Source organism: Microcebus murinus, chromosome 3, assembly GCF_040939455.1.
Source record: "Microcebus murinus isolate Inina chromosome 3, M.murinus_Inina_mat1.0, whole genome shotgun sequence".
In the NCBI taxonomy this organism is placed as follows: domain Eukaryota; kingdom Metazoa; phylum Chordata; class Mammalia; order Primates; family Cheirogaleidae; genus Microcebus; species Microcebus murinus.
The window spans coordinates 2,482,740-2,509,395 of NC_134106.1; the positions used below are offsets into that span (position 1 = coordinate 2,482,740).

General features: G+C 50.1%; 1 protein-coding gene across 2 annotated transcripts in view; it reads left to right on the forward strand.

The window, feature by feature from the left end:
• Window positions 1–26,656, forward strand: part of DCDC2C (doublecortin domain containing 2C) — a 101,402-nt gene that overhangs the window by 66,479 nt on the left and 8,267 nt on the right. The window contains exon 11 of one of the 2 annotated variants that reach the window (XR_012918462.1): window positions 21,632–21,774. The exons of the other annotated variant lie outside the window; for it this stretch is intronic. The gene's annotated coding sequence lies outside the window, so the exon portion shown is untranslated. The remainder of the gene's footprint in view (window positions 1–21,631; window positions 21,775–26,656) is intronic. 2 annotated transcript variants of the gene reach the window in all.

The following is a 26,656-nucleotide window of genomic DNA, read 5'->3' on the forward strand; positions in this document are numbered from 1 at the left end:
GCTTCTGTCTCCCCGCCGCCCGGCTGCCCGGCACGGCAATGGCGCTGTCCTCAGCAGGCTCAGGTGCCCGCCCTTATGCGTTGAATGACTAAGTGATGGTAACGATTTTTGTCTGAGTAGGTAAAAATGTATGTACGTAGTCCTCCGTTCACTTAGACGTCTCGTCACTCCATAAGTAATACCGCTGGGGAAGGTAAACCCCGTCAGAACCCGCACGTGGGGGCCGCTGGGGATCTGACATCCGCTCGACCTGCAGTCCAGTGCTCGGTCACTGTCCCCCGGTGGCTTTGGGGGCGAGCCTTAAAGTCCGAGAGACTCTACTTCCTCCTCTGTTTGAAATTGGTCCGCTTGTTGATTGCTTATTGATGACAAGATCAGCCTCCAGGGTTAGAACACAGTGTGCTCAGTGTCACGGCCTTTATTATTATAGGTTTGTTTGTTTATTTATTTATTTGAGACAGAGTCTCACTCTCTTGCCCGGGCTACAGTGCCGTGGCGTCAGCCTAGCTCACAGCAACCTCAATCTCCTGGGCTCAAGCGATCCTCCTGCCTCAGCCTCCCCAGTAGCTGGGACTACAGGCACGCACCACCATGCTGGGCTATTCTTTCTATTTTTAGTTGTTTGGTTAATTTCTTTCTATTTCTAGTAGAGACGGTGGGTCTCGCTCTTGCTCAGGCTGGTCTCAAACTCCTGGCCTCAAGCGATCCTCCCTCCTTGGCCTCCCAGAGTGCTAGGATTACAGGTGTGAGACACTGCGCCCGGCCTATTGAATGTTTATTATTAGGAATAACTGAGTTGTGATAGCCGAGGGGCACAGGTGTGCTCTCCTGTGTGTGGGCTCTGACCTGCAGGGGGCGCCCCGTGGGAGAGCCCCCCTCCCCCCCTCCTGTTTTTATCTCCTCCGTTAGCTCCATAGGTGTCCTTCCTTAAGTAATGCAACCTGTTCCCACTTATTATGTCAATCAACAATTTTTTTCACATTGATCCATCCACTTACCTCTCGAGAGTCAGCGAGACAGTGGCTCTGAAAGCTCCCCAAAAGTTTAACATGTCTGTGTTTAAAATGCTCTTTGTGTTATGTGCACTTAAGCTAGACAATGAACGTCCCTGTCCCTGGGCTTGAAATCGGACACTTGGTTGTCCCCTCCCTGAACTCCCTTGTGAACATCAGCGTAAGCGATTTTGTCACGTGGCGCCCCACCTTCCGGAACGTTCCGCACCCAACCCCACTGCAGTCGGCTGGACAAACACTGACCGGTGTCCACGGTGATGTCCCCGTGAGCATAAGTGATGTCCGGTTTTAGTGTCAAGCAATTCTTTGGGAATTTATCACGTGCTTGGCGCGTGTGTTGCTCGTTCTTTTCATCATAGTATGTGATCATAGTATTGATCACAGTATTGATCACAGTATTTTACCAAACACGGTGGAAGGAAAGGGGTGTGCGTTTCCCGTAGCAGAAAGATTAGAAATATTCACAAAGGGCCTCACTCAGCGCGCTGGGAGTAAACTGTATCCCCTGTTGGCATCGTCACTCTCCAGTCTAATCACGGATCCGCAGAAGTTTAAAGTCTGTGGAGGCAGGAATCGGATTTTACCTGCGTCTGCGGCTTTCTCAGCATGACTCGCACACGAGGCCCTGCCCACCGTTGGCATTCATGGTATTTCTAAACGGAATTTTCTTCCACGGTGTCTCAGGTTAGTTTTAAAATTCAGACTACTTTGTCAAATTATAAACGATTTGTGTCTATTGCAGACTTATTAGAAAATACGGGTGAGAGAACACAGTAAAAACACTACGTCCTTCTGCTAGGGACCCGTCTCCACTTCTGGGCTTGTTCTTGGAGGCTGCTTTCCGTCTTTCACTTATTTTTTATGTGTGTTGGTAGCACATTACAAGGCTGGGGACTTGGCGGATAATAGGATAATCTATTTTAAGAAATTATTATGAATTGACATTAAGGATACTTTTAACACTTTAAATTTTTTTTTTATCAATATGCTTCAGAATGTTGGCTTTATTTTTATGAAATAGATGTAAACGATTGTAAGCAGAGCTGCCATTCACGTTAACAACAGCCACAACAGAGTGGCACGTGGGCCCTGCGCGGGCGTGCCCATTGTTCCCAGAGTTATGTCACAGGCGTTGCCGCCCCAGGCTCTGTCCTGCCTGATCTCAAACTGGGATGGGGAAAGGAAATTTTATTTATTTATTTATTTTTTCTGGATCAAATACTCACTTTGATTTCTCACTGGGTATATTTTTGTGATTATAGTGAAAAATGAAGAGAGACATAAGAAGGAGTAAACAGATGGAATAACTTAGCCAGCGTCGGATTCAGGGATATAAAAACTATAATTTTAACTCGCGAACCTAGATGTTAAAATATTCTGCTTCCATCCTGTGTTGGGCTGCAGGTAACTGTCTGTCTGGGACGTAACACTGACAAAGAACATCAGAATACACAGGGCGTGAAGTTTGTTTTTTGTTCTGCGTTACAGAATAGGGTGTGACCACATCGATCACTTCCGATGCACGAGCATCAAGACGGGTTGCCATAGTGACCAGCTCCAGGGGCAAAGCAAATAAGAAGATGAAAAAATAATTGGGAATATTTTTTCTAGAGGCTTCAAAAATCAAGTGTAATTTTGATGAATAATCAGTGTGCTACCAGTAAAAAAATAAAGCACCCAACATGAGAATTTTAATATTTATAGTCATCAATTATGTATGAAATAATGGTCTATTATCTTTTAAAAGGTGGATTTTATGTTCTGTGACAATGATATGTATAATATCGAGGCAAAGTTTCTTCAAATGGCAGCACTCAAACATGTTGAGCATGATGTATTAAATGCTTTCAGTGTCACAGAAAATAGCAGTTTTTCTCTCCCTTTGAATCGTTTACATTTTAGCCCAATGGAGAAACAAGAGTGAAAAATCACCGAGCAACACACAAAACTCCACGTGGAACTCGGAAGGTCCTTTTCCCGCTCTCATTCCCAGACCCGCTTTGAGCTGGGGGCTGGCCCCGCGCCCCTCTTGATGAAGTGCCTTGCACGACAGCGCCAATTCTCATATTTGCTCCACTTATGGTTATGTCGTATTTATTTATATTTCTGTCTTGATCTTTCACTCTTTTTCCAAAACCCTATCTCTAATTGTTTTGTGAGTTACCTCTCTCAAGAAATAATCACCCATGACATAAACCATGACCATGATTTATGGTCATTTTCCTTCCTTCCTTCCTTCCTTCCTTCCTTCCTTCCTTCCTTCCTTCCTTCCTTCCTTCCTTCCTTCCTTCCTTCCTTCCCTACCTCCCTCCTTTCCTCCTTTCCTCCTTCCTTTCTTTTGCAGAGTCTCTCTTTGTCACCCAGGCTGGAGTGCAGTGGCAGGATCACAGCTCACTGCAGCCTTGAACTGGGCTTGGGCATCCTCCCACCTCAGCTTACTCAGTAGCCGAGACTATAGGTGTGCACCAGTGTGCCCTGATTTTATATATATATATGTATTTTTTTTTTCATTTTTATTTTCTGCAAATGCTGTCTTGCCCAGGCTAGTCTTCAACTCCTGGCCCCAAGTGATTCTCCCACCTTGACCTCCCAAAGTGTTGGGATTACAGGAGTAAGCCAGTATGCCCGGCCTGGTAATTTCTTAATACTCCGTTCTTTCAGCAATTATGCATGCTATTTTAATCATGTCATTTTCAAATACTCTGCCTTTCCCCAATTATCCCCAAGTTATTTTGTGTGTACATTCAAGTTTTCAACAACTCTGAACTGAAGGGCTTATTTTTTTGTGCTAAGTGGTCCGTTCTTTACGTCTGGGACGCATCTTTTGCTTGTATGTTTCCTCCTTTCTTGTAAGGAGCACTACTTGTGCAAAACAATCTTAACTAACCAAACCTGGGCATTCTGTAATAGGGTTAGGATTTGGCGTAAGAGAGATTTGGTCCTCTCCTAGCTTTTGGTCTTTAGTATTTCATGTTGCTGAAAACTAGGAAATTGCAAAACACAATTTGACTTTGGGTAGAGTCATCAGGACAAGAGAAGGAATGAAAAAGAAACTAGCATCCCGTGGGTAATCTTGGTCCAGTAGTTATAAAGCAGGAGTTATCTATCGTTGATCAATGCTATGTGCTATCATGTGCTTATGTTCTTAAAAACAGAGAATCATGTTCTATTTTGCTTTTTAATTTTCTTGCCTTTGTGACTCCACCCAAGATCGCAGCGTGCTTAGGAGTTCACTGGTCACACTGACGCGGGGTCTCGCGCGAGGTGGGCACTTCCCGCTGGTGCAGCTGGCGCTCTGCCCGAGCCGGGGCGCAGCAGCCTCCTGCCACGGTCTGCGCAGAAAGCCCGAGACAAGATCGCGTAGGAGAGCGAGGAGCTGGTCTCTGCTAGCCGTGAGACGAGCGCTAACTGCACCCTTCGTAAATGATCAAAGTAGTTAGTGGCTTATGTCAATTAACATAAATAATATTAAAACGCTTGATGAATGCTACGCTCAGAGCACGGGCCATTTTCCGTCGCCCGCAGCTACCGACGGAAGCACCGTTGACGCGTCTCCCTGGGGTCCGTGCGCGAATCCACGGTGGCGTCCTCGGGCTTGTGCGCTTACCCGTCAGTCCGGAGGGGGTTTCCATTTAATTAACATTGCCGGAAGCGCCGACGAAACCAGGCTTTTTATGACCTAGCATTGCCTCTGACTCAGGATTTTTGGGACATGATGAAAACGGCATTGATACTTTAATTGATTTTTAAAATTCATTGCCTGCCCGGTATGCTTACGTTTTTTTTTTTTTTTTTTCTCTTTATTGCCTCGATACGGCTCTGTCGCCACCTGTGAGTCTGTCTCTGCCCCCGAGGAGACGGGGTCGGTGCTGCTCGCTGAGCCTCTAAAGCCCCCTGTGAGGCTGTCAGCAATGCCAAGCGGGGCCGTGGCGAATTTAAGTAACGAAATGTTAGGAAATCACATGGTTCTAGAAATATAAAGCCTGGATTATTCCTCTACGTGCCTCGGAGAGTCATTGGGATTCAGGCACGAGGAGAAAGATTTTCACCTAAAGGTGGAGGATGCTTTATGTCCCCACAGCTGCCCCGAGTTCCCGGGCGGTGCTCTTCATTAATAAGGCACGAGGTGCGAATCGATGTTTCGCGATAGAGCAGACACGACGAGCCCATCAGTCTCCTCGTGCGCCGTGCTCCATGGAGACGGCCTTGTCGCATTCTCAGCAGCTGTAGAAGTCGTGGGTGGGGACGGGGACGGGGGAGGAGACGGAAGGGCTGCCGCCTGGCCTGGAGAGGCAGCTGAGGACCCGTGTGGGTGTGGGTGCCGGCCAGCGTCCCCCACCTGCCCTTCCGCCTCGCAAGTTCCATGCTTTGCTCCTGGTTTCCAGGCCGACGACTCCGATTCTCATCCTCCTTCCGGTTGCCCAGCGGACCTGGATCCCCTTCGGAGCACCTGCAGGGCCCGAGGATCTTCATGCGGCCCCTGTCCCTAGTGTGTCCGCTCCATGGCCGGACAGGGCTCTCCCTCCTTCCCTCCCAGCGGGACGTCTTCCGCCCTAGATCGGGGAGTCATGATGTGCTGCCACTGGGCTGGGCTCGCTCTGTCTCTCGGATCCGATCTGACTTATTCCTGACCTTGACAGTGAACGGGAAAGGAGGTAGGATTAAACCAGAGGCTCAGGTAGGTCTCCTGCTCCTCAGTAGCCTTTAGTTGGCCCTTCATTCATTAGCTCGTTTCTGTTTTCACCAGTCGTGCACAGTGTCATCGGAAAGTTGATTAAAAGCAGATGAACACAATCCTTCCTTCGGGCCATCTGCTAGGACGTAGACGAAGAACAACTCTGGGATTCCGCGGTGAGCAAACTCTTAATTAAAAGTGTCGGCACAGCTACCTCCCATGGGGTGGGAGTAAAGTATTTTACTGAACTTGATGCTCAACTTGTGATGCCCAAGCAGCAGGAGGAGGTCCCAGAGAGAAAAGAAAGGAGCCTTAGTTCAGCATGACTGTCATCCCTGAGCCGTGAGTCTGGCCCTTGGCATATGGGGGTTTCATAATCCACTTCTGTTCTCGCCGAGTGGTCATCTTACCACGCTTCTGATGGCCTTGGGTCGACAGGCTTTTATTAAAACAGGACCACACAATGCACAAGCCATTGCGGTCACAAAAGGAAAGCATTTTATTTGCATTTACTTCTTTTTCCACATGAGTAATAGAGATGTTTTCTGTAACTTTTGAAACACATGAGTCATTTTTAATAAGAAGAATATATGTGGTCAGTTTACAGAGTTTCTGCAAGGCACCAAACAACCTGGAGCTTAGGTTTGTGTTCCACTGACGTGGCCATAAATATAATTTTTGGACACGGAAAGTAACATTTCAAGATTTCATTTCTGGGAAGGCTTAATGAGAAACCTTTATTGGCTGCCTGCCTCACGCTCGGGGAAGGGGCTGTAAGGTGAATTTATTACTCAGTTACCCTAAATTGAAAGCCATAGTTTGGAGAGAAAAATATCTTCTCCCATGAGTAGTTTAGAGGAAAGAAAATCAGAAATGGGACGGGAAAAGGGGCCTGAAAGTCCACGGGCACGTGGGATTGACAGATGAGACTGTTTGGGGCCTTTTTCCCTTCTTTCCACGTGTCTTCTGTGACCTTGGCCGCTTTTCCCCGAGAGATGGGATGGCCGAGGTGGGGCTCACGGGGAGCTGCCTCGTGCAGCGTGGGGAGCCGTTGCTCAAGGCCGCGTGGGGTCCCTTCCAGGGTGAGGAGTGCGTCTCCTGCTCATTCACCGTCAGCATTGTTTGCGTTGATATTCAAGGAGACAGATCCATGGTAGTGCAGGAAAAAGCGCTGCGAGTAAAATTCACATTTTCTGCATGTAAACAGAGCGAGGAGAAAAAGACAGGCTTTTGGGAAAGTTGTGATGAATGTATCAAAAAGCAAATTTGCACCTTGATATGCTCTCAAGAGTGCATTTCACGGATGGGCCAATACCGGGGGCAGAGAACGCACGTGCCCTTAACAAGCCGCGTGGACACTCAGGGTGGGGGGCCGTCCTTCTAAACCAGGGGTCCTCAAACTACAGCCCGAGGGCCACTTGCGGCCCACCTGGGACATTTATCCGGCCCGCTGGGTGTTTTTGCCGCCGCTGCCTGTCCTGCTTAGCAGCCGGCTCGTCCAGGGCCCACGGTGTGCATGCGTGGAATGTGCGCCGCTCTCTCCAACGGCCCTCCGGCGGTCTGGGGGATGGTGAACTGGCCCCCCGTTTAAGAAGTTTGAGGACCCCTGGTCTAAATGTCCCTCGGTTCCGTCTTTGCGTCTGTAGCTCCCGAAGCTTTCTTTGGGCATGACTTTGTCACCGCTGTCCAAACCCGTGTCACATGCTCTGTGTTCCTGCAACGGATGAATGGGCCTGTGCCGGACAGGTGGCTCCTGTCCCTAGGGCCACCGGCAGGTGTGCCGGGCCTGCGGTCTGGACACTGGGCCGGAAGCACCCTTGGAAGTGAGTCCTCTCCGGCCCTTCCTTGTGACTGGGAGGATATGGAACATCTCTTTGCTAATGTCAACACTGTCATTTAAAAATTTCTGGTAATTTCCTTATTACACTAGAAATATATATATTTTTTATTAAAAACAGTGATTTTTAATTAATTAAAAGTTATTTGTCACTATTTTCAACTCTTGAATATTTCGCAAATTTTATACGCTATAAATCATAGACCTCGATGTCATTCTATGTTTGATGCAAGATATACGTATATCCCATTAAAAATAAGAACTTCATTAAAAGATTCTTTAGGCGAGTTTGTGATACTTAAAAGTACAATTTTTTTTTTTTTTTTTTTGAGACAGAGTCTCACTTTGTTGCCCAGGCTAGAGTGAGTGCCGTGGCGTCAGCCTAGCTCACAGCAACCTCAAACTCCTGGGCTCGAGCGATCCTTCTGCCTTAGCCTCCCGAGTAGCTGGAACTACAGGCATGCACCACCATGCCCGGCTAATTTTTTATATATATATCAGTTGGCCAATTAATTTCTTTCTATTTATAGTAGAGACGGGGTCTCGCTCTTGCTCAGGCTGGTTTTGAACTCCTGACCTTGAGCAATCCGCCCGCCTCGGCCTCCCAAGAGCTAGGATTACAGGCGTGAGCCACCGCGCCCGGCCTAAAAGTACAATTTTTGAATCTCAAAACTCAATCTTGCACATTGAGTTCAAAAGGATTAATTTATTCAGGTCTTCTCTTAGTTTTTTTTTTTTTTTAATTCAGCATATTATGGGGGGTACAAATTTTAAGGTTTCAAAAAAAATGCTCTTTCTGTCCCTCCCCCCACAAGTCTGAGTTTCCAGTGTGCCCATCCCCCAGATGGTGCACTAGAAGTATTTTAAGCCAATTCCAAATACCCAGTGAGGATGCCATCTGCATCCAGCGCCTACCCAGGTGTGCCAGACTCAGCCGGGTTCAGACACGGGAAGACGCAGTGAGATGTGGACCCGTCGCCCTGCCTACCAGTCGTTGCTCTCCTCAGCGTCCAAATGCTGCCCGGAAGGCGGGGGGTGCGGGGAGGGGAGGCGGGGTCACGGCTAAGCGCTTTTAGAGCATCTTTTTAATGCAGCGCTTCTATGTCTTGCTTATGGTGTGTTGAAGAATATGCAATTAAATGTCAAAATTAGATTTAAAAAAATGAAAACAATAAAAAAGCTACCTAAATAGGTCAAGCCAGTGATTTCTTATTTCTAATGAAAAGAATAAAGTCCAATTTCATACAGCTGCTTGTTCTTTTTCAAAAAAAAAAAAAAAAAAAAGTCCAATTTCAGAAATTCTCCCTGCAAATGGTGAACTTGGAAGTTGTGGCTACATTTATTTTAGGCCTTGGAAGTTCGACATATGGATAGAAAATGGTAACAGGCTTGTGATATAGTCATTAAAACCAACGCACAAGCACCCTCTGTCTTTTTGGAATGTACTAGATGAATTTGATGGCACACTATTGATTTTGATAGATTAAACGATTAGAGCAGTTGTTCTCAGACATTATTCCTAGGACCCTTTAAACTTGTGCATATTGTTGGGGACCCCAGAGACCTTTTGTTTATGTGGGTTATATCTATCAGTAATTACTACATTAGGAATTAAAACCAAGAAATTTAAAAACACTTATTGATTCACTTAAAATTAAGTATAAGAAGTCAATTACATGTTACTATAAATAGCATAGTTTTTATGAAGATAATTCTGTTTCCCAGAATAAAAAAAAATCAATGAGTAGAGAAGCATTGTTTTACATTTCTTTTTTTTTTTTTTTTTTTGACAAATATGTTTGTTGGCTTAACAGAGAAGGCAGCTTGATTCTCATGTCTGCTTGGCATTAGTCTGTTGCTCTGCGCTAGTTTGGTTCAAGTAGGTGAAGAAAATCCAGCCTCGTGTGGATAAGTACTTGAAAGAGAAGACTGTTTTAGTAGCCTTTTCAGGTAATTTTGAACTCTAGGGGGAAATCAGATACTGCACATTTATTTATTTATTTGAGACAGAGTCTCACTCTGTTGCCTGGGCTAGAGTGCCATGGCGTCAGCCTAGCTCACAGCAACCTCAATCTCCTGGGCTCAAGTGATCCTCCTGCCTCAGCCTCCCAAGTAGCTGGGACTACAGGCATGCGCCGCCGTGCCTGGCTAATTTTTTCTATATATTTTTAGTTGTCCAGTGAATTTCTTTCTATTTTTAGTAGAGACGGGGTCTCTCTCGCTCAGGCTGGTTTCAAACTCCTGACCTTGAGCGATCCTCCCACCTCGGCCTCCAAGAATGTTAGGATTATAGGTGTGAGCCACCTCGCCCGGCCGCTACTGCATCTTTCAAGGTAAACAGTGGCGCTATGACCTCTTCAGCCAGGGAAGGATGTCTGGGATAACCAGCGAGCTCAGCATCCCAGGTGCTAGTCTTTGAGTCAGACAGCTGCCGGAACCCCAGAGGAAAGGAGGTTCCCCCTCTGTCTGCGTCCATTCAGGCGGCAGCAGAGCGCCGTGGGCTGGGGGTTCATCAACCACAGAAGTGTGTTCCTCACGGCTCCGAGGCTAGAAGCCTGAGGTCAGGGTGCTGGTGGGCTTGGTGTCTGGTGAGGACCCGCTTCCTGGTTCAGAGACGGCACCTCCTTGCTGTGTCCTCACTTGGTTGAAACTCTTGGGGTCCCTTTTTTAAGGGCTCTAATCCCAAGCGTGAGGGCTCCACCCTCCTGACCCAGTCACCTCCCGAAGGCTCACCTCCTAACACCATCACTTTGGTTAGTGTAAAGTTGTCCGGTGGCGAAGAAAACAGAGTGGGGCAAACAACGTGGCTTTATTGTGTGCTCCTGGACGAGGTTCTCGGGTCCCAAGAGTGGGGGGCCCGAGAAGCTGCATATGTTTGGAGGGGGTGGGGGCATTTATACTGTTTGGGGCAGACCGGAGACTTTTGGCGGGAAAAGCTGGCGATTTTTCCACTGTGACCTTAGGTGGTCATAGAGAAACAGGAGGGGCTGGCGGTATTTGTGGAATCCAGGAGCCAAAACTGTCTTATCACGGTGGACATGTAGGTGGGGTTGTTCTCAGCGGGGCCCAGCAGTTGTCCTTGGCGGGTCTGTTCTCGTGAGCCTTTTCTTTTTGATCTAGGGCAGGGGGAGGGGGACCCACCACCAGCCTTACAGTTAGGATTTCAACACCTGAGTTTGGGGGAAGATGTTTAGACCACGGTGGCCTTTCCCAAATGATGCATCCTCTGTTCTCTGAAATTTTCCCCCTTCTCGACTGTGGGTCCGTGTGCATCTGTGTCCTGTCTGGCTCTCGGGTGTCACGAATCTCTCCCCCTGTCTTGGAGCTCCTGCTCTGGTCTCCAGCGAGCAGAGGCGTCATCCATCCGCTCTGAAACTGCGCCTGGTCCTCCCAGCACGTGTGTCTACCCGCCCCCCTCGGGACCGGCTGGGACGGGCAGACGGCCCACGGCGGAAGGATGGGAGGGAGTTTATCGCAGGTGGGGAGAGACACCCAGGAGTTCTGTTCTGTCACCTCCACGCTTGGTGACGTGACTGCAGTGGCTGTTTGTGGAGAATCTCTTTCTTCGGTGGCAAACGGAGCAAAGTCGCAGCAGGCGGTTTGCCAGCGTGGCCAGTGTCGGCTGGCGGTGACCCCAGAGAAAAGGCGCTGTCCTGAGCCTGCATTTCCCGCCCAGGGCTTCCGTGAAACATTTCAGGAAGTTTTTAAGGACATTTTTAAAGAAGTCATTAGGTTTTTGCAGATAAGTCTTTAGCGATTAACATTGGAGGCGCTGATGAGGACCTTGATGATCAGGACTTGCGAACTGTTCGCCACTCTCCCCCCACGCTGCTGCGTGCGAACTGAGCGGTTTCAGCGAGAAAGGTTCGATGAAATTCGGACACGGCAAAGTCCCGCTTATCTCTGTTTCCCCAAAGTGAATTTTCCGTCTATCTCGATGCCCCTGCAGTTAAGCTGCAGCTACCGTGTTTCCCCGAAAATAAGCCCTACCCATAAAATCAGCCCTAGTAGGATTTCCGAGCATGTGCGCAATAGCAGCCCCACCCCGAAAATAAGCCCTAGTGACGGGCGTGGCCACGCAGCGCGTCTGCACAACCCGTGCTTGTCGTCGCGGAGCGGGAAAGAAGACGAGCAGCCCTTCTCATCTGCCCCGTGAGAGCTCTGTGGCTCCACAGGAGAGATCAGGGCCAACTATTCTGAAGGAAATAGAGTTGCAAGAAATTCAGTATTTAATTTGGGGTTTGGACAGTTATGATGATGTCCCAGAAGAAGACGACTTAACTATTTTTGAATGAATGTAGATGGTTGTACCATACTTAAAAAAAAATAACACATCTCCTAAAAATAAGCTGTAGGGTGTCTTCTTGAAGAAAAATAAATATAAGACTCTGTCTTATTTTCGGGGAAACAGGGTACTTCATTTTTAAACACCCGCTTCCTGACGGGTGGGCCATCGCGTTGCCCCCAGCAAGTCCCCCTGCTGTGTTGACAGGTGTTTGCAAAGTCACCAGGGCCTGGGTCTTGGCTCTTGTCCTGCTGTGACCTGTCTCGGCCTGTGGGGCTGTCTGTGTCCTCCGGTTTACCTTTCACAATTTCCCGGTCTCTCCTCTCCCCACAGTTTCCGGGACTCCCCACTGTTGCTGTGCTTCTAGCAGCTTCCCAGATGCCTTCACACACGGGCCTTCTGCTGTGCAGCGGGAGGGAGGGAAGAGGGGAGGGAGGCAGATGGGCGGGCAGGCAGGGGCCCGGGGCTCTCCTGTCAGCAGTGTGTGGACGCCAACTGGGGGCTTCTGGCAGATCTTTTAGTTTCTTTCTTGCGTTTAGCTGTTTTCTGGGCAAGTGATGTTTCCAGGCATTGCGGCTTTCCGATGAGGGAGGTGTTGCCCTCGGCCGGGTGAATTCCTGGGCCGCGTTCTGAGCTGACCGCAATCGGGTCGCCTAGCGCAGACTCAAGCCCGGCCACGCCTGCCAGGCTGTCGGCTCTGGAGGGTATTATCTGGGGATTTTTTTTTTCGCTTCAGGAAGCTATTTTTTTTTTTTTTTTTTTTGGCAGCATGGGGGTATAATGTACACACACTGGAATTTGAGGAGTTTTGGCAAACGTATGCAATTGCGTAATTAGTGGCTGGGGAGAGCTGGCCAGGCCGTGCAATCAGATTTTGGGTCTTAGTCCTTCTGCGGCTTTCTGCTCACTTCCAAATCCCCCTGCACGTTTCCAGGTGCTGGGCCGCGCTCCACAGTCCCAAGGCTGAGATTTTCGGCAGCCAGAGCAGGGTAGGTGAGGAGTGAGCCCGGGCGGAGTGTGGGGTGCGGGGTGCGTGGCCATCACTGCCTGTAAACAGTCACCTCCTTTCACCAGTATCAGACTTGCTTGATTACTGTAGTTTTGAAATCAGATAACGTGAGACCTCCAGTTTTATTCTTCCTCTTCAACGTTGTTTTGGACTGTTCCAGAGCTTTTGCCTTTCCAAATAAATATCAGACCGGCCTGTCAATTTCTGTGGCAACCCTGCTGGGATTGGTTAGGATTGCATTGCTCCGTGGGTCGGTTTGGGGAGAATCTGTATGTTAAGGACACTGGATATGGTATACTGTGAGCATGGTCTCTCTCCGTTTATGTAGGGTTATGATCGTTTGGGTCCATGCTTTGTGGCAGCCAGCACACTGATCTTTCACATGTTCCCCAAATTTATGCATTAGCCATTCTGTTTTTGGAACTACTGTGTTTCCCCGAAAATAAGACAGGGTCTTATATTTATTTTTCCTCAAGAAGACACCCTAGGGCTTATTTTCAGAGGATGTGTTATTTTCCCCTCAAAGCCTCAGCTTGCAGCACGCACAGGATGGCCGGGACCCAACAGGGGGAGCTGACCTTGTTGGTGGGGCTGCCCGCACCTTTCCTGTCACCTCTGGGACAGCAGCTGTCATGATGGGGCAGATGAGAAGGGCTGCTCGTCTTCTTTCCCGTTCCGAGACGAAATGCATGGGTTGTGCAGATGCGCTGCGTAGCCACGCCCATCACTAGGGCTTATTTTCGGGGTGGGGCTTCTATTGGGCAAATGCTTAGACATCCTGCTAGGGTTTATGTTATGGGTAGGGCTTATTTTCGGGGAAACACAGTATTCTACACGACACTTAAAAATGCCAATTTCCAATTGTCTCTTGCTAATATATAAAAAAACAATTGATTATTGGATATTGACAGGAATTCTGAAACCTTGGTGAGATAAACTCATTTATCAGTTCTGGCAGCTTTCTGTATTTTCCTTGGGATTTTCTACTTAGGCAATTGTGTTGTCTGTGAATCAAGACTGTTACGTCGGGCCGGGTGCGGTGGCTCACGCCTGTAATCCTAGCTCTCTGGGAGGCCAAGGCGGGCGGATTGCTCGAGGTCAGGAGTTCCAGACCAGCCTGATCAAGAGCGAGACCCCTGTCTCTACTATAAATAGAAAGAAATTAATTGGCCAACTAATATATATAGCAAAAATTAGCCGGGCATGGTGGCGCATGCCTGTAGTCCCAGCTACTCGTGAGGCTGAGGCAGGAGGATCGCTTGAGCCCAGAAGTTTGAGGTTGCTGTGAGCTAGGCTGACGCCACGGCACTCACTCTAGCCTGGGCAACAAAGCGAGACTTTGTCTCAAAAAAAAGAAAGAAAGAAAGAAAAAGACTGTTGCATCTCTTCTTTTTCTCTGTGGATGCCGTGTTGCACCGGGGCGGGCCTCCCTTGCGATGCAGGGTGGGGCGGTGCAGTCAGACACGCTTGTCCTCCCCCTCCGGATCTGCAGGGGAAACACTCAGACTCTGTATGCACATGGGAATGCATTTTTTTGTAGATGGCATTTATGAGATTGAGAAAGTTATCTTATATTGTTAATTCGCTGAGAGGTTTTTTTTTTTTTTTTTTTTCCATGAATGGATGTCGAATTGTTTTTTGAGACAGAGTCTCACTCTCTTGCCCAGGCTAGAGTGCCTTGGCGTCAGCCTAGCTCACAGCAACCTCAGACTCCTGGGCTCAAGCGATCCTCCTGCCCCAGCCTCCCAAGTAGCTGAGACTACAGGCATGTGCCACCATGCTTGGCTAATTTATATATATGTGTTTTAGTTGTCCAGCTAATTTCTTTCTATATATATTTTTTAGTAGAGACAGGATCTCGCTGTTGCTCAGGCTGGTCTCGAACTCCTGAGCTCAAACAACCGCCTGCCTTGGCCTCCCAGAGTGCTAGGATTACAGGCGTGAGCCACCGCGCCTAGCTGGATGTCAAATTTTGCAAAATAGTTTTTTTTTGCATCTATTGAGATAAACACATTTTCTTCTTTTAGTCTGTTGAGATACCAAACTGCACTGATTGATTTTCAAATGTTGAGCCAGATTTGCATTCCTGGGATAAACCCGGCTCGTTTCTGATGTGTTACCTTCTTTATACATGGTTGGGATTTCCCAGCTGTCCTGTCTCTCCCTGGCAGCTGGGGTCCCCCCGGTCTGGACCCAGAACTGCTTCTCGCCCTCCCCAGAGGCGGAGGGTTTTGTTCCGTGCCCTGGAGGAACAGGCTTTGCTGTCTCACAGGCTTGTCCCCGGGGTGGGAGGGGCTGGGCAGGGCTCGGGGGTTTCCCGTGGCAGCGGCTGCTCCCCCAGGGCTGGCATCACGAGGAGAGTTTCCCTGACCCGCCCCGGCCCCCGTCTCGCCTGTGAGCTCCAGCGAGGTTTTAGGAAAGCCCCTGAGAGTGGTGCCAGCTTCCCCTGTCTGCGGCACCCAGGGTCACCCGCAGCCACTGAACTCTCAGCCGTGCTCTTCCTTCACTCTTCCTCTCCCCTTCGCCGGCAGCCTCCTCTTCCTCCTGGGCCCTGCCCCGGGAAGCCAGGCTCAGGCCCTGCGTCCCCTCAGAAGGGGGTCTTGTCTTTGATTTCAGGCCATTTGGTTGCTCTGTGGCCTCACCTCTCTTCCTTCTTTCCTTTGGCAAAGACTCCTCCTATATCTTTCTTCAAGAGGAGCGATATTCAGGTCCTCACTCATAGTGTCTACCTAATAAACAAAAGGAGGGAGGGAAGACAGGAAGGAGGGGAGGAAGGAGGGAAGGAAGGTAGGACGCAAGGAAGAAGGAAGAGAGGATTCAAGAAAATTATAACCTTCTTGAATCCTCTCTAACGGATTCAAGAAGGTTACAATTTTGTAGATTATCTGGCTTTTTCTTAGAGTAAGAGTAGGAGTGATTCTCTTTCCAGTTTTTTACCTTCCAAGCTGAAGCTGGTTCATGTTCGGTATGGAAGATGTTTGGGGAGGACGGCATTAGCGGTGGAAAACTTGAGTGATCCGTGGGGATCGGTATGGACTTGGTCCACGGCTCCCGGGCTCCATTGTGGTCGCCGAACTATTGACACCTGGATTCAGGGGGCCACACACAGGGGCTGGACCTGAGGGCAGACCCCTGGCAATCCCGTGGGCTTCATCTGTCTGTCTTGCTCTGGACTCCCAGGCCAGGCTGGAATCAGACCGGCCCCGGCTGCAGCCAGGGGTGGTGGTGGCCACCCGGCACTGGCCGTCACGTTTTGGCAAATCATCTCTGAATGCGTTAACCCCGTCGGCGGACTAACTTTTGTTGCAAATCTCATGCCCAGGAGCCAGCCGGGGCCGACCACCCCATCCTGAGGACGCTGGCTTATGGTGCCGAGAAAAAGTATCAGCTGCTAACACTCACGGTTTCTGTTTCAGGAAGACAATTCACGAGTGTCTTTTAAGAAAAGGTTTCCCTTAAGACACAACTCAAAGAAAAAAGGTATGTCATGTATCGGTTGAAGACATAGAGATGTGCACATTCTATAATAACTCGGCCGTGGATGACAAACGGCTGGTGAGCTAGAGGCTGAATCTGCTTCTTGGACGCAGCCACGTGCAGAGCAGGCTCACGGAGAAAAGGTCTAACTCCCTGCCCACGCCTCCTCCCCGCTGCCCACAAACCCATGACGATATCGCCAGATTAGAATTCCTTTTCTAAACCTTTTCATAATTGTTTGCTTGTAATTCTTTATATGTGTGGCTTTGAAAGCAATTTACAGAGTTTTCATGTGTATGATTTTCTGGTGTTAACAGCCGTGAAGAGAAGAAAGATGATATATATTGCGGTATTAATTGACGGTACTTGGGAAAGCGATTTGCAAACTGTAAAAGTCCTTTGGTGGCATTAACAATTTGTCTTTTTATTAGTCAGGTATTTTACAGATGAGGAAACTGAGGCACAGATGGGGGTTGAACTTGAAATGTTGTAGCTAAAGCGCACTCACTGCTGTGTGCTCCGAGTTTGCAAGTCCCACGTCCTTGGCTAGAAATGGGGAAGCCAGCAGCTCGTTCCATAGCTCTGCTTCGTGGCTGAGGTCACTGTCAATGACTTTTGTGCTCTTTGGATGCAATTTAGTCCCCCAAGTAAAGCAATTGTGGCCCCTTTTTAAGAAAATGTGGTGATTAAGATCCTGTGACATAGTTGTGTTCTATGAGATCACATGGTAATGAGATCACCTAACACAATTTGTGTTGCATCTCTATGGCCGGCCTTCCTTCCTTCCTTCCTTCCTTCCTTCCTTCCTTCCTTCCTTCCTTCCTTCCTTCCTTCCTTCCTTCCTTCCTCCTTTCTTCCTTCCCTCTCTCCTTTCTCCCCTCCCTCCTGTCTTCCTTCCCTCCTTTTGTTTATTAGGTAGACTCTATGAGTGAGGACCTGAATATTGTTCCTCTTGAAGAAAGATATAGGAGGAGTCTTTGCCAAAGGAGAGGATGAGAGCAGCCCTGCCAGTGCATGTGTGTGTGTGTGTGTGTGTGTGTGTGTGAGAGCCTCACTTCCCAGTGCTGTGGGCAGCCTGTCACTCTTCACCCATCACCCTTCACCCTTCACCCATCACCCATCACCCTTCACCCTTCATCCTTAACCCATCACCCTTCACCCAATACCTTTAACCCTTCACCCATCACCCTTCACCCATCACCCTTCACCCATCACCCACCACCCTTCACTCATCACCCATCACCCTTCACCCACCACCCTTCACCCATCACCCTTTACCCATCACCCTTCATACATCACCCTTCACCCTTCACCCATCACCCTTCACCCATCACCCTTCACCCATCATCCTTCACCCTTCATCCTTAACCCATCACCCTTCACCCAATACCTTTAACCCTTCACCCATCACCCTTCACCCATCACCCTTCACCCATCACCCATCACCCACCACCCTTCACTCATCACCCATCACCCTTCACCCACCACCCTTCACCCATCACCCTTTACCCATCACCCTTCATACATCACCCTTCACCCTTCATCCTTAACCCATTACCCTTCACCCAATACCCTTAACCCTCCACCCATCACCCTCCACCCATCACCCTCCACCCATCACCCCTCACCCATCATCCTTCACCCATCACCCTTCACCCATCACTCTTCACCCATACCCTCCACCCATCACCCCTCACCCATCACCCTTCACCCTCCACCTATCACTCTTCACCCATCACCCTCCACCCATCACCCCTCACCCTTCACCTATCACCCTTCACCCATCACCTGTCACCCTTCACGCATCACCCCTCACCCTTCACCTATCACCCTTCACCTATCACCCTTCACCCATCAATCTTCACCCATCACCCTCCACCCATCACCCCTCACCCTTCACTTATCACCCTTCACCCATCAATCTTTACCCATCACCCCTCACCCATCACCCATCACCTATCACCCATCACCTATCACCCTCCACCCTCCACCCGTCACCCCTCACCCTTCGGTTGCAGTAGCCGACTGCTGTCAGAATCCGTGCATGGTCAACGTTAGCTTGACTTAACCCCGAGGGGAGTCCTGAGGGACAGCAAGTCACGGGCAGCGTGCAGGCTGTGTGTGGATGTGGGCGTGTCAGGGTCTCACTGGGCACGAGAGGACAAGCCCCTGAGACGCGAGAGGGGGAAGTCGGGGCCGGGGCAGGGTCTGCCTGGCGTGCGGGACGGCTGGTCTGGACCAAGGAGGCCACGTGGTCCAGGTCCCAGGACGGCAGTGCGGGTTCTCTCTGCGGGTCTTTCCTACTGTTTCTCCTCTGTGGACCAGGAAGAGTCAGACGGGCCACAGGCTTGCTTGGGACCTCCCATGCCTTATGCTATTTTGGGTTTCAGTTTCAAAATTTCACTGTAATTATTGATGTTCCCTGAATCGAAATCCTTCAAGAGCAATATCTTTTCAATGTTGGGGAACGTTTACCTTTGACTTTCCACTCTTCCTGGTACCTTAAGAGAAAAATCATCATTCAGTGTGACAAATGCCAACAAGATTATCAGAGAAGCTTTTTCTGTTTTCAAGAAAAGAGGTTTATAAGGAGGATCCCCCAGATAATAAAGTGCGAAGGTGGCCCGTGCGCCACCCTGGAGGAGAAGTACGTTTGGGCCCCAGATCGCCACCTCCCGGCCAGAAAGGAGCCCCCGGGCCGCCACAAGTAAGTCTCAGCCGCGGGTCTAGCCGCTGCCCCTCCTTTCTTTCCTTCTTTCATTTCTAACTGGAGGATGCTCTTCAGCTGACAGACAGTCTGCCCCCGAGAAAGGTGCCAGTGGCCAAAACCTAAGCCGTCTTCACCCTCCAGCTTTCCTCTGCCCTTTCGAGTCAAGGTCCCGAGTGCTTTTCGAAATCCCACGTGGTCCCACAGACTCCCATGGAGCCTTAAGTTTATAAGACACGTACTGAGCCATCTGGTGCCCCAGTGATTTAAAATGCGTATGGATTATACAACGCCTCTGTAGACATTTCCTTTGGAGTTTTATTTTCACCATCCCAACCCTGCCAGATGGCTATTCTCGTTTGACAGAGGAGAAAATACAGTGATTACCTGCCTTGTCTTTGGTGACAGAAGTGACAAAAGAAATGGCAGAAAATTCAAGTGACTCTCCTTCTCTTCCCACCTATATCCACTGCCGGGAAAGCACGTTCCGGGTGCTGGGTGCTAGGCAGTGGGTGCTCAGTGCTGGGTGCTGGTGGGGCTCAGCTTACTGTGGGCTCCCTCTGGCGGAGGGCTTGCCACACTGTGGGTTCTCTGCATGGTCAGCTCTGAGACCCCCCTCCCCAGCAGGTTGGCTGTGAGTTATTTCCTGCATTCTCTAGTTTGTTTCCAAGCGTCCCCTGGCCCTTCAGGGTTTGCCCAGTAGCTCTGTGGTTCAATTACGGCCTTCAGGGCCTTCGAGCAATTTTTTAATGACATGCGTTACACCAGGCTGTTGAAGTTAATCGGCCAATCCGAGGCCACCAGACTTTGTGGCCCAACACGAAGATTTATTTGGGAGGCGGGAAGGAGCCCATTTCACTCCTCATTTAAGAAACGTTGCCTTTCCTACTGAATGCTCTCGGCTGTCGGTGGCCATCCATCCTACCAGACTCTACAGTAGAGTCGGGTGCTTCCGAACCTTGGCGTTCGCTGCCACCTGCAGCGCTTGCTCCCAGACCTTGCCCTGCCTGCTCAGATCTTGTGAGAGTTTACCAGTTTCATTTTTCCGGGAGAATGAGGTGATTTTTAAGTCCCTGAAGTTTTTTTTTTTTTTTTTTATTTTTTTTTTTTATTTTTTTAAGTTTGCGAGATCTGAATAGTCCCTGAAGTTTTAACTCAAGGCAGTAATGTTTTCTTTAGCTCACTGGGAATAATTTTTTTGGCTGTGTTTTATTGCAGTTATTTTTTATTTGGTTTTGAGAATTAGGACGCACAGGGGTATTTAAAGAGAAGGGACAAAAGAAACACGGGGAAAAAAAACAACACCACCACCTTTTTATTTATTTATTTATTTTTCCGTTGTGGTTTTCAATCTGCTTTACTCTGCTTGGAAGTGCGCACGGTCCCGGCGGCAAAGCCGCGGGAGCAGAGCCGCCCGCCGCCCGCTGCGCTCGCGAAGCCTCTTCTTGGCCCAGCGCGGTGCCCAGGCACCTTCTTCCCGCCTCTCGGTCCCCGTGTGCCGTGAGCGCGAGGAGCGAGAGGCGGAGCATGGTTGGGCCGGGTTCCCACCCTGTGAGCTTCCCTTAGATGTCTCTTCTTCTTCTCCTTTTTTTTTGTCAATCGGGCAATGAAGGAATTGTTAAAACGTGAATTTTTAACATTTCTTACGATCACGCATTAGCTTGGCTCTGTGGTGACCTGCTGTTATCGTCCCTCAGAAGGCCGAGAGCCGTGGGGGGACGCGGGCCCTTGCGGGCAGTGGGGGGACACACCCAGCCCCTGCCCGGCCTTTCTGATCTGTAGGTTTCCGGTTCAAAAGCACGTCGCTGCTGGCTGTGCCTTCGCCACGCGCTGTCTGTTCCGACAGCCCCTTTTGGCGAGCGACAGCAGCCCTCTCCAAGCAAAATTAATCATCATGGTTTACTTGTCAATGCTCTTGCTGTGTCTTTGGCTGGGCAAAGCTACGGAGACTTACTCCCCCCGGCCGGGCCCTGCTCGGGTTCCCCGCTGCTTTGCCCGAGGCAGGGCAGTGAGTCCCGGATCTCATCTCGGGCCTTTCAGCCTTCGTGGTCCCTCCATCCCCTCCCTCGCCCCTGGGAGAGTGCGTCTGCGTCCCTTTCCTCTTCCTGCCAGCTGGGCAGCGGCGAAAACCTCTGCTCCGGGGGGCCGTCGCCAGCTACCCACGCCGGGGCGCGACCGTGCGCGTTGCAGGGTGTGAGGCTCCGCCACGCGCACCTGGGCCGTGGCCGTGGGCTGCCAGTGGCTCTTCCCGGAAAGACGCTGTTAGGGCACCTGGCTGTGAGCGCCAGGTGGGCTGGCGGGGGCGGCCTGCCCTGCAGGTCAGGATGCCAGCCAGGCAGAAAATTATTTCCCAGGGACGAGGAGAACGGAAAGGGAACCGAGTGGTTCCTGTGTGCGTGGGGGTTCAGGCGCTGCTGTTGGTGCTGAGCACGCATGTGGGTCCATCGGCTCTTCTAGATGCTTCTGGGAAGTTCCACAGACACTTGCTAGGAGTGACCTTAGCCAGCTGGGGTTTCCTTTTGGTTTTTACAAATTATGAGTGCTTTTATTTGAGGGGTTTATTGTTTTCTTTTTATTTATTTATTTTTGGCAGATCTGTTGAGTGATGTTCTGTGATCTTTTGCTCAGGTATAAGACGATGCTTAGGACCGCGGCATGGTGCAGAGGAGAGCGCGCGCCTAGCCTGCATCCAAAAGACCTGGCCGCCCTGGACCTGCTGTCGCGGGGCTGCGTCGACGCGGGCCAGCCCCAGGGGCCTCCCGTCCTCATTGGTAAGATGAGGCCGAGGAATCAGACGCTGCCCTTTGGCTCCAGCTCTCCCAAGAGTGTGCATGCCCCACGTGTGCTCGCCCCACGTGTGCTCCAGCTCCCGGGTCTGCTCTGGTCACATGGGGGTGAGCGGGGAGCTGCGCCCCCCGGCCCTGGGCTGGACGGAGGGAGCCCCGTGGGGCCCAGGGGCTCGGGGACCCTTTGGACTGTGTGGCGGGATTGGCTTTGACCCGCTGGGGAGGCCGTTTGAGTTTGGAATCCAGAGTCTTTGCCTTTTCCCTTTATATTCTTTCCTTACTGCTGAATATCAGTCTTTTCCGAGAATCACAAATCTCTATTTCTTTCTTTGGTAGCAGAACTACCTCATTTCTTGTATAGCATTTGATAGATAGGAAGCCTCTATTTAATCTCCTATGGTAAATAATCTTAGCCTGATTAATGGCCTTTGGGGTTTTGCAAAAGATGTTTCTGAGCAACTGTAACACACGCTGGGTTTTTACATGGCAACTTTCTGAGCAACTGTAGCACGAGCTGGGTTTGTAATGCAACTTTCCTCAAGGGTGATCGGAGCCTGTCCGGCTATATACACACAGGTGCGCGAAGGAGGGCGTTTCCTTTGCCTTCTGGTCGTCATGGAAACTGGGTGTAGGCTCCCTGCTGTTTGTGGACAGCCGTCCTCCAAATGGTCCTGGAGGAGCTGTCGTTGGATAAACTGGAATTGCTGGGGACATATTAACATGCAATTGCAGCAATGCATCGCTACTGGCAGGGACTCGTTCTGAGAAATGCATAATTAGGTGATGTCGTCTGTCTGTGAACATCATGGACCATACCTGCACACCTGGCTGGCACAGCCTCCTGCTCACCCAGGCACGTGGTATAGCCGTTTGCTCCGAGGCTGCAGACGTGCGTGGCAGGTTGCTGTGCTCAGTACTGCAGGCAAATGCAACATAGTCGTGTGTGCGTGTGTGTGTATCTAAACATGTCTAAACATAGAAATGGAACAGTAAAAATACAGTCTTAGGATCTTATGGGGCCACCATCGTAGATGCGGTCTGTTGTTGATGGAACTGTCATTACCTAGCACATGACTGTTTAAAACGAACCTTCCTAGTTTAGTCAGCCTCGCGTGGCAGGCACTGGGGTAGGCAGAGCCCCGGGGGCGGGTGCCGGCGTCAGGTGAGCCGCCCGCCTCCCCGAATGCCAACCCCCTCATCTACAAAAGTAGTTATAACGTCGCAGGGCCCTGCCGCGGCGTCAAATGAGCAAAGCGACCCGAAGATGTGTTGGGAAGGAAAACCACGTACAATGTGAGGCAGTTCTGTCCTTCACTTTGTCCTGTTGGGACGTCCCCGAGTTCTCCTCGTCTGTTCAACGTGCTGCGTGTACGGCCCGTGTCTGTGGCGTGGGGGGCCCCTTGTACCCGTGGTGCGTCTCCATCTGCCCTAATTTGGTTTCCAGTCCTCTCTGCACCCCTGAGCTTGGCCGGCCCTCCCGTTGACATCGGTGGTCCCCGTGCGCTAAACAAACTACCAAGGTTGAAGCATCTGCTGACACCGAATGGCGCGAGAAGGCATTCTTGCCGCTTTCACCGTGTATCTTTGCTTCGTTTCCCAGCACATTTCTCGGGAATCACACCTGTGGCTTCGGTAGTTTTCGTTCCTTTGAAATGCAGACTCCAATAGGTTTTTGTCAGTATGCATGAAAGAAGAACAAATAGCTTATAACCCCATCAAAATCTAGACTAGGAAGGAAAGTAAAAGATCCCACGGCGCGGCTCCTGTGTGGTTCCTCTCCCGACGGGTGGCCGGTGGCACGTCAAGCCCTCCCGCGGAGGCAGGCAGCTGTTCCTCCTTTAGAGAGCTCTGCGTGCTCCGGATTCTCCCTGACGTGGAAGTTGGGCTCGGGTCTCGCTGGGCTGCGGTCGAGCTGCGGGTGGGGCTGAGTTCCTTCCTGGAGGCTCCAGGGGAGGCTGCGTGTCCTTTCCTGCACCCCTGGGCTGGCGGCTTCGTCCCCCGTCTCCGAAGGCAGCCACGTCGTGTCTCTGTGACTGTCCTGTGGCCACGTTGCCCTCTGCCTCGCCTCCCTGCCTCTCTCTGCCATGTCTGAGGGTCCCTGTGATGACATCGGGCTCACCTGGGTGATCCGGGCTACTTCGCCTGTTTACTAGCAGTTCTAGTTTCACCTGCAGTCGAATTCCCCGTGGCCGTGCGGCCTGACGTATGGACAAGCTCCGGGGAGTGGTGCGGGGACATCTTCATGGGCCCGTTATTCTGCTCCCAAAGTCTTCTCTGTCCTTTCAGGGCTTGTCCCTGTGTGACGGCACTGATGTTGAGTAGAGAGTGGTTTGGGAGACCCTGATCTCTCGACTTCTCATTTTTTTTTGAAAAGTAGACTTCATTATTTAGAGCGGTTTTAGGTTCACAGCAAGATTACACAGAAAGTACGGAGATTTCCCATGTGCACTCCACCCCCCACCCTCCCCAGCCTCCCCTCCCCCACTGTCGACCTCTCCCACCAGCTGGTGCACTGGGGGTGTGGGGCGAGAGTAGTTGAGGCAGGTCTGCTAGGAGATCAGCTGCTTCTCCCCACAGAGCCAAGTCCCTAAGATAGGGGTCGCCACAGAGGATAAGGAAATTGATAGGCAACAGAGGGAAATTAAAGAATACACAGAGACTAAGGTATAGTTTATAGTTTTATATGTATATATATATATATATAAAACTATATAGTTTATATATATATGAACTATATAGTTTATATATATACATAAACTATATATATATATATTTATATATAAAGATCAGATAAAACACAGCAGGAGGTTCCTAGGGGACTGGTGTATCTCCACACCTGCCAGCCATATGGTTAGATTCACGCAGGTTTTTATAATCACAGACATCAATTACCAGTTGTCAGGGTAACCTACTTGCATACCAGGGAATGCAGTTGCTAGGGGATACAGGTAGTGGGTTAGGGTCAAAAGTCCTCTCAAGGGGCTTCTAATCTATCTAGGTGAACAAACAGGTACAACATCTTTAGGGGCTAGTTTCTAAATTCTAAGAGGTAGTTGTCAATTAACAAAGGTAAAACAAAGGAGGTATAGTGACTCAATATATCTTTGACTAGTTATGGTGGACTTAAAGGTAGACAGACAGGAGAGAGCAGGAAGCCCACCTCTAATAAACAGGTTGTTTATAACCACTGGGGCACATCTCTGGGCAAAGTACACTCATTTCTCTGGCTCCCATCCTGTGGGCCATATTTGCCTTGTCTTTCAAGACACAGGGAAGCTCACAGATTTTGAGATACCAGGAAGTCTTCCTGGGAAACATCCCTACCGGAGATTTGAGAGCTCTCCCATGATAGCAGCCTCTAATAAGTGAACCACTGAGTCCACACATTCCTCCAGGGCACAACCCTGCAAACTCCTGTTTCTGTCTTTAATATAGCAATATCGGGTTATACAATAAATAATGATCCTATGAGCCACATTTCATTAATTCCTCAATCATATTTTCCCAACACAGTGACAGCGGGTAAACCCACACTGTCACGTTAGCAGCCGAGCCCACTGTCTACACCAGGGTCCCTTTTGCTGCTGCACGCACCGTGGGTTTGCACAGAGGCACAAGGACTCGCGTCCACCACGGCGATGTCACGCGGACAGGTCGCTTGCCCTGAGCATCTCCCATGTGACACGTGCTCATGCCTTTCTCCCCCCCAACCCCCCGGGGGGCACTGGTCTTTGTGCTGTCTCCTCGTTTTGCCTTTTCCAGAATGTCACATCGTTGGAAGAATAGAGTATGCAGCTTCCTTCACTCGGGCATTGGCCTCTCTGTGTAAATGCTTCTGGGGGACCCATGCCTGATGCCTTTCTGCTACACCCAACTTTGGTGCCTTTGCCTGCTCGGGGGCTGTGGGAAGAAGTGCAGAGGTCACCTGGGAGGTCGCTGTGCCCAGCCACTTGCACACGAGGGGGCCCAGGACAGCAGGGCTGTGAGCTCCCTGGGCTGTGTGTCAGGGTCCGGCCACCCCCAGCATTTACGATTCCCGGCCAGCAACTGCCTCTACGCCCAAGGCTGTTAAACAAGCGACGGGTGGGCAGAGAGGAGGAGGAGGAGGAGGGTGGAGATCTGTGAATGGGTAAATAGCTTGGGTGGAAGGAGGAGCGCCCGGCCCCCGGGTTGCAGAGCACACTCCAAGAGGGGCTCGGGTGGGGGAACGTGCAGGGGAGGGGACTAACAGGGATTGAGCGTGTAGTATGTGGCGGGCACGTGCGAAGTATTTTATTTACGTTCTTGCTCTTTGTCCTCGTGTGAGGGTTACCGCTGGGACGGCACGTGTCAGTTTTCTAAGCGTGAGTTCAGTGAGACTCAGGTGTGCCGATTTCCCGTGGGCAAGTTGAGAAGGCAGGTCTTAAATCTGGGTCTGTCTCACTCCCAGAGCTTCTGTCCTTCCTGTAAGTATGTGAATTCGCCTTCCCAGAGGCGACGAAGTGCTTCTCCATGCGTCGTGCAGTAAGTCCTGAGGCCGGTCACCCTAAGAGAGTGGACGGGCAGTATTTGGGTGGATTTATAAAATCTTCCCAGGAAACACCGAGCTTTCCTTTACTTTTAAGGACATGAAACCAGGACAACCAGACAACTCCTGGGGTGTTCTTGGCTCTCTCTCTCTCTCTCTCTCTCTCTCTCTTTGAATTATTAAAGGGACTTTTACTTATTGCTAAAACAGTATGAGGCAGTTTACAATAAAAACAGATAGAAAAGAAAGTTGAAAATCTTCAGAAGAAGAATAAAAATATGGACACTGAGCAATAAATGGGAAAGTCAAAGAGAGAGGGAAATTAGGGCACTCGTCTCTATAAAGCATACATAGGACCAA